Here is an 8816-nt window from a genome sequence, read left to right as displayed (position 1 = left end):
AATTGTCAGTTTATGATCATATCTATAAAAACATATTCATGCTTGATTATTATAGCCTCTTATTTCTATCCAATTGATCTTTTATCTTGCAATGGGAAGAGGTGCTTTGTGATGGTTCGATCTTGCGGTGCTCAATCTGAGTGATAGAAAGAGACATGACACGCATGCATAGTTGTCATTAAGGATAAAAAAGGGTCTATTCCTACATGAATAGATCTTTCCTACATCATGTCATCATTTTAAAGAAATTACTCCGTTTCTCCATGAACTCAATACACTAGATGCATGCTGGATAGCTGTCGATGTGTGGAGTAATAGAAATACATGCAGACAGAAGTCGGTTTACTTATTTTGGATGTGATGCCTATATACAAGATCATTGTCATGAATATCATCATGATTATTTGCTTTTATATCAATTGCACAACAGTAATTTGTCTACCCACCGCTTGCTATTTTTCTTCACAGAACCCACTAGTGAAACCTACGACCCGCGGGTCTACTTCACATCATCTATTTGCAATCTCTACTTTGCTATTTGATTTTCTAATTTATTTGCTCTTTTGTTTTCAGATCTATATTATAAAAAAAATACTTTGTTGCATTCTATTTGCTATTACCCTTATTTGAATCTATCAATCTATCCTTAATTTATCCATGAGGGATTGACAACTCTCTACGCATTGGGTTGCGAGGATTTGCTATTTGTATGCAGGGGCTGCTTACATAGTCTTGTTGTAACATCCTAATTTTCTTAAATCAGGATGTTAATAGATCATCCATTTGCATCTGATATTTTTCTATGCATTATTTGTCTTTCTAAAAATTCTATTCATTATGCAACTCATGGCAATTTATTAGAGTGAAGATAACATGACTTCTTCCCAGTCAAATAAAAAGTTCATAATGTCCAGAATATTATTTGGAGTTACCTGATATAGTATTGTAAATTTTATAAACTCAAAATTATTTTTAGTTGAGTTTTCGATGCTTGTTGTGTGGCCTATTGCATAAAATTTATTTTTAAAATTGCATTAGGTTTGGAACTAGTGTTCCTGTAGAGTATATATTAGTTGCTGATATTTTTATGTGTGTGATAGTATTTGTTTTTAATATCCTTTTCTGGTATTTATTTTAGCTAGAAAAAATATATTTTCTGTTAAAAAAAAAGGAAATTGCACTGTGCAGTTGGCTGCACAGTCGCCCAACCGGGGCTTTGCCTCGCCCGCTCGCGCGCAGTAGGGCAGCAGCGCACCGAGCGGCCAGCCCACGAGCAGCCCCTCCACCTTTTTTTTTTCTCACTCTCACCCGCTCACGCAAGGGGCCCGCCAAGTCATCTCCGATCTCCATCCAGAATCCTGCAGGCACACGAGTTCGTCTCCTGAACCAAACCTTCGATCGATTCGATCTACTCTTGACCTTCCCCCTCACTCCTATGACCATATATAAGACCCCCAACCTCTCCTCGACCGATTTTTGGCAAAACCTAGGACTCCCGTTCCTTGGAGCTACCAACCGGATCTCGCCGGAGTTCTCTGCCTGAAGCTCTTAGCCGGCCGATTTCGTCGCGTCTCGAGGTCCCAAGCGACTCTTTTTTTCTCCTCTGTGATCTTCACATCGGTGTTACCTTCCGCCCTAACCCCTTAAATTTCTCAGGAGCACGCCTCAGCGAGCAACAGGAGCAAGACCTGAAGGTCATCGGAACACGCAAAATTTTCGCCGGAGTCCGCAGCTTCGCCGGAGGAGCCCCGCCGATCATAGAACCCCGTCGCTACCCCTGCGTCCGACCGCCACCAGAGCCCCGCCACCCACGCCTGAATTGCCGCCGTTTTCCTCTTCCTCTCGTGAGCACACGCGCAGGAAAATCACCTGGGCCAGTCATCACGCGACATGTAGCACGTGCTACAGTGCCGCACGAGCCAGATTTTTATCTGTTTTATTTTGGGCAGATTTTCACTGAAAATTTCAAACCTATTTAACTTTTAACTAGTTTGCCCAATTTAGGAAATTCTTTTTCCTGTGAACTCAAAATAACCAGTACAATTTGATATGACCAATAGTTTTCATGTTAGCGATGTTTAAAATTGAGTTTGACCAGATTTAGTTTAAACCTACCGGAGACCATAACTTTCAACCGTCTGTCCAAATTAGTTGCTTCTTTTTGTGTAGTGATTGTATCAGCATGTAGATGTTTTGTACCTGCTATGCTACTTTTGTTTTAGTTTTAAAATTTTATTTCTCGTTGTTGGTTTTATTTGGTGTTATTTGAATGTGGTGATTTATGCGTTGTGATTGTTTGAAACGTGTAGATTGCCAAGAGTGCGACACAAACTATTGTTAGGAGTGTGACTTTTTGAACCAGAATCAAGGCAAGTTACATGTTGATCATCCTTCACCCATTATTTTCTATGCATGTAGTATTATATCATCCTATGAAATTTATGCATGTATAGGAGTATAATTATTATGCTATGCTTCTGATCTATCCCCTCGTCAATGAAGATCCTGGTATTTGTAGTTTGCTATGCCTTGTAGACGGGGTTGGTTCCTGTATTCATTGAGATTATGTGAGGATTATTAAAAAATAAATTGAGTAGTAATTAAGGATATAATTCACCTCTGGGTGGATGTGGTATTGTTGGGTGGTTTCAGGAACATCATGGTTTTCGACCCTCTCAATGTAAGTGGAATGTCACCCAGGTTTAAAAGGATCAGACGGACTTAGTGACTAGTAGCTTCAGTGCACGACCACTAGCTATATGGGCTCTCGCTTAGTTGAGTAGGTTGTGGAAACCTCGCGTGGGCAAAGCTAGCAGATGTAGGTATGAGTAGGTGTACCGGCTGCCATTGGGTGGAGGTGAGTGCCTCTGAAAGACTTCGCCTCAATCTTCGGGTTGGGTCTAGTGGGTAAAGTGTGCAAACCTACGCAGAGTGTAAAAACTAATCATGATTAGTCGTATCCCTGGTTATGGACAATTTTGAGTAGCTAGGCCATTACAATTGTTGGATGATCTTGACAGATGAGACGCTCAATAAAAAATTGGTGGGAAACTTAATAATGGTAATAGGTTGGAGTTGGAGGTGCCATTTCAACCATATGTAAGCTAATTGTAGCAAACAAATTAAAACTTGACTATTATGTAGTTATGAGGATAAAATTAGCTTTTCTGCAAAATAACCATCAAGCCTTCCTTTGTTATACTATGCATGTACATGTAGGTCTGTTTTATTATTCTTCCCGTGTAACTTGCCAATACATTCAATGTATTGACCTATGCGGTTGCAACGTCTCATGTTGGAGGATTTTCAGACGAGGAGTAAGGTACCATTAGTGTCGCGAGTCTTCACTCAGCATCGCTAGTGGCTGTGGTGGGACTCATTGTTATTATTCTGCTACTTTTCCGATGTTTGATAGAATAAAGCTACCTAAGTGTTATGCAGATTGTTATACTTTATAAATTCTGGATCATACGTTGTAATAAAGGATGCACTTGTTATTCTGGTATTCATCTATACTGTGTGTGCTAGCGAGTCAATCCAGGGACTAGCACAGTAAAGCACACAGATTCAAATCCTTCGAGGTTTGGTCGTTACACTTGTAGATCTTCCAACTCGATTGATACCTTGGTTTCTTATCCGAGGGAAATACTTGTTGTCGTTGTGCTACATCACTCTTTAAGCTTGGAGGGAAACCAATGCACCTGCAAGTAGCCAAGATTTCTGGCGCCATTGCTGGGGAAGATCAAGTCAAGATCTATCATGTTCCTATATACAAATCTCATCTCCTTGCAATTACATTATTTGCCATTTGTCTCTCGTTTTCCTCTCCACCACTTCACTAAAAATTGCCTTTTTATTTGCCTTCTTTCCATTTTCCTTTTCCTTGGTTGCTTGCTTCTTTTGCCTTCGTGACAACACTCGAAAACAAAAAAATAAACAGGAACATTAAAGACATATGGATCCTCATCCACTTGCTAATCTTTTCAAAAGATCTAATTATGTTGGACCAATTTCTAGTGACTCGTGTGCTCTTGATTATTTTTGTGAAATCTTGCTTGAAAATCGCGAATCTGAATATGTGATGACGTGTTAAAACAAGAAATTCATAAAGTGATTCATGATATCTCCTTGAATCAAAAGCATGATTGAATTGATGTTATTATAAATTCTATTAATATCAATTGTGCTAATAATATGAAAAACTACAAGCTTGGGATGGCAATTTTTTCATGTTCACTACTCATTGTAATGATCATGATTGTGGTGATGCTTTTTGTGATCTTGAAGATTTATTTAATCCTTATGATGAATATGATATTGATAATAATGTTTGCCATAGTATGGAAAGTGGGATTGGAAGAGCGTCAACTTTAGGTAATAATGATCCCACTATTTTGGTGAATTATCTATCTCATGATTTGTTTTTTGAAAAAAGTGGGTTTGGAGAGGTCATGACTTTGGTTAATGTTAATCCCACTACATGGGAAGACTACAAGACTTTTATGTATGTGGATCGTGAAGAGAATATTTTATGTGATAGCTATATTGTTGATTTTGAATATGATCCTACATGTAATTATTATGAGAGATGGAAATACGGTTATACAAACATTCATGTTACTAAATTATCTCTCTTCATGTTGAGATTCCTATTGCATATGTTAGATATTTCTTGTCTTGATAATTAGTTTGCTTATGAGATGCCTATGCATAGGAAGTATGTTTGACTTAAATGTGTCTGTCTTATGCTACATGATGCTCTCTTTGTGTTTCAACTACTATCTTTCATGTGAGCATCAATAAAATCTCAAGCCTGTCTTAATGGCTACAAAGAAACAACTTGTTGGGAGGCAACCCAATGAATACTTTTTTCTGTTCTTGAGTGTTTGCTCAATTATTCTACTGTTATAATTGTATTTTTTGTGTTTTATTTAGTGTTTGTACAAAGCAAAGCCTTTAGGTTTATGCGGGGTATTAGTTGATGTAATCCTGTTGTAAAACATAAACTTTTGCGTCCAGTAGAGAAGTTCCTAAAAATCACAGAAACATCAAAAGTGTTTGAATTTTTACACACTATTAACATACAAATTTCCTACATTTTCCAAGGTTTCAGAATTTTCAGACTTACAGAAATATAAGTAAATTTCGAATCTTTAGAGACCGTTCTGTTTTTAACAGATTCTGTTTTCTTTGTGTTATGTGCTTATTTTAAAGATTCTATGGTTTATGTCAAGGGGCATAAGCCATGGTAAAGTTAGAATACAGTAGGTATAATGAAAAAAGGAATTTGGAATATGTTTTCTGTTGGAAATATGCCCTAGAGGCAATAATAAAATGGTTATTATCATATTTCCTTGTTCATGATAATCGTCTATTGTTCATGCTATAATTGTATTAACAGGAAACAGTAATACATGTGTGAATAAATAGATCACAATGTGTTCCTAGCAAGCCTCTAGTTGGCTACATCGTTAGTCAATAGATGCTCATGGTTTCCTGGTCATGGGCATTAGATGGCATTGATAACGGAATCACATCATTGGGAGAATGATGTGATGGACAAGACCCAATCCTAAGCATAGCACTAGATCGTATTGTTCGTATGCTAAAGCTTTTCTAATGTCAAGTGTCTTTTCCTTCGACCGTAAGATTGTGCAACTCCCCGATACCGTAGGAGTGCTTTGGGTGTATCAAACGTCACAACGTAACTGGGTGACTATAAAGGTGCACTACGGGTACCTCTGAAAGTGTCTGTTGGGTTGGTACGAATCGAGATCGGGATTTGTCACTCCGCGTGACGGAGAGGTATCTCTGGGCCCACTCGGTAGAACATCATCATGAGCTCAACGTGACTAAGGATTTAGTCACACGATGACATGCTACAGAACGAGTAAAGAGACTTACCGGTAACGAGATTGAACAAGGTATAGGTATACCGACGATCGAATCTCGGGCAAGTTCTATACCGACAGACAAAGGGAACTGTATACGGGATAGATTGAATCCTTGACATCGTGGTTCATCCGATGAGATCATCGTGGAGCAAGTGGGAGCCACCATGGGTATCCAGACCCCGCTGATGGTTATTGGCCGGAGAGGTGGCTCGGTCATGTCTGCCTGTCTTCCGAACCCGTAGGGTCTACACACTTAAGGTTTGATGACGCTAGGGTTATAGGGAATTGTTATACGAGGTTACTGTCACAGCCCGAGACCTAGAATTGTTTGTCCTTGCATCTCATGCATGCATTCCTATTTTTTTTCTTTTGGAAATGAAATGAGGAGTGATCAAGGCTCATCATTTACATTTTTGTCAAACAAGCAACATAAATATTGCTTCAAATTGATTCAAGGAAATGTCCCTGATTTTCCAATAAAATATTGGACTGAAATAAAAATTGTCAACCAATATTTTGGATCACAGAAACTTTTTATATTGGATTTTTGATTTAATCAAACAACTATTTCAAATGGAATTATATTTCTATTTATAAATATAGCTTTGTAAATACTGAAACTATTATGTGGTATTGGACATTATATTTATGCCACATGAAAATATTATAAGGATTTTGCAAAATGATTTGGATTTATTTCCAAATCAACACAAATGTTAGCAAATAGAAAACAGAAAAGAATAAAGAAAAGAAAATGGAAAAGCTTACCTGTCGCCCTCCAGGCCCAGTCCACCAGGGGCGAGGAGGTCATCTTCCTCCTGTGCCAGGAGGACGGGCAGAGCCGTGGCGACCTCGCCGTCGTGCCTCGCCAATTCCTGCTTCCACCTCCTCCCTGCGTGTCTGCCCCGCCTCCTCTCCCTTATCTTCGCGCGGCTGAGCCGCCCCGCCCCCTCTGCCTCATCTTCTTCCTCCCCTCCATCTCCTCCTTGCCTCTGCTCGCCATGACCAAGCCGCCGTCAGTCGCAGCCGCAGCCTACGGCCTCCCCTCGCCTCTCCGAAAAGCCCATAAGGACCGTCGTGTCGCCCTGCTCCTCATCGCCACTGGAATCGGGTCCGGGAGCCTCGAAGCACCGCCACTGCCGCCATCTTCCTCATCTCCGGCCGCCGGATGCCATCGTCGATTCGCTGCCAGCAGGGCCTCCTCGAGCGTTCCGAGCCGCCAGTCGAGCCCCCCGTGAGCCACCGGTTCCATTTCTCCTCTTCTCGCAAACGTCTGTCCCCTCTAGCACCAGTTCTGAAGAACCCGAGATCCGGCCGCCACACGAGCTCGTCGCCGGCGCCTCTCCGGCGACCTAGCCCCCCTTCGAGCCCCCTGCACGACGTGGTCGAGCCTGGGCTACGCCCCAGTGCTCTCAGCACTTGATTCCGGCCCCTGTAGTGCCATCTAGGCAACTCCGGCGTGCCTCCACCGCCTCGGACCTCGCCGGCGTCGAGCCGCCGGTGGGTCTGACCCTGTCGACCAGGGGTTTGACCTCCCAGGGTCACAGACAGGTGGGGCCTAGCCCCTGTTAGGTTTTAGTTAATCTCAAAAATTAAATAAATAGGTTAACTAATCTAATGTGTCACTGACTAGTGGGCCCTGGCCATCAGGTTTGACTCTGACCAAGCCAGTTGACTGCTGACACAATGCTGATGCAGTGCTGACGCAGTAATTGATTTTCAATTATAATATAAATCCAGGAAATTGCTAAAACTTGTAAAAATCATAGAAATTAAAATATAACTCGGATGAAAATAATTTATATATGAAAAAGTATCAGAAAAATACAAGGAATCTGATTATGGCATTTTCATGCATGTTTGAAAAAGTTACCAACACCAAATAGGAAAAATGATGAATAGGGTAAATTTAATAAATAGTTTGGAGTTGGAAATTGATACTTATTTGATTTCCACCCCAATTGTTATGACCAAACATTGGTCAATGCAAATCAGTACCTCAAAATACTAACTCCATACATGTTGGAATAATTTGTTATGAGCATCAGGTCGAATCAATTATATGGGTACTTGGAAAGATACCCGGCTTGACGTGATGTTTGAATCCTAATTCAAACCAACTTCAACTTAAGAAATGATAGCCACATTAGCCATGCCACCTTTCATTTCTTGTCTTGAGCATGCATCATAGTGTTGCATTTCCGTGAAGTAATTGTTGTTCTTTCTTGTTTGTCGGTGTTGTTCCCCCTCAGTAAACGATGTCTCCGACGATGTGATCATTGACATTGATGAAGACTCATTGCTATCTTCACACGTGTCAGGCAAGAAACCCCCCCCCCTTGAGCATATTGATATAAACCCACCCTCTCGCTCCTGCTCTCTTTTACTGCATTAGGACAAACACGATTCAACTGTACATGTTATCGGTAGTTGAACCCATTCCTCTGCATGACCTGATTTTGTCACAGTAAATAGTTGAAACCACTTAGCATGAGTAGCTACTGCTTGAGCCTTGTTGTGCTTACTCATCCATGCTTGTTTACAATGCCTGCTATGCGTAGAGTCGTGTCGGGTCTGATCCGTCTGGATGATGAATCGGAATGGTTGTGTTCATGTCCTACAGTGTGAGAGTAAAGGTGTGAATCTGATTTGGTAAAGGTAGCGATGAGAGGCCATGTAGGAGTACATGGTGGGTTGTCTCATTGGGACCGTCCTTAAGAACTGAGTTCTGTGTGTGTTATCCAAGACAAGATACTACCACACATTGGGATACTTAATTGACCCTCTCGTCTTATTAATCGCCTAGATCTCTGTCCAGGAGTTGCAATTAGTTTTTGGTGTTTGTAGGAAAAGTGTTGGCGGCCGTGTTTAGCTCTGCCCGACGGGATAGGCTTCACTACGGTAGATACATAGTGGCACGGT

At 40.9% G+C, this 8816-nt stretch overlaps 1 long non-coding RNA gene across 1 annotated transcript; it reads left to right on the top strand.

The window, feature by feature from the left end:
- Positions 1 to 1356: 1356 nt before the first annotated feature.
- LOC123451006 lies at positions 1357 to 2066 on the top strand. The gene is made up of 2 exons (XR_006632085.1): positions 1357 to 1577; positions 1657 to 2066. It is a non-coding gene; the product is annotated as an uncharacterized LOC123451006 (long non-coding RNA).
- Positions 2067 to 8816: the final 6750 nt, after the last annotated feature.

The sequence above is a fragment of the Hordeum vulgare genome, chromosome 4H (assembly GCF_904849725.1).
Source record: "Hordeum vulgare subsp. vulgare chromosome 4H, MorexV3_pseudomolecules_assembly, whole genome shotgun sequence".
Lineage (NCBI taxonomy): Eukaryota > Viridiplantae > Streptophyta > Magnoliopsida > Poales > Poaceae > Hordeum > Hordeum vulgare.
This window is presented reverse-complemented; position numbering and strand designations above follow the sequence as displayed.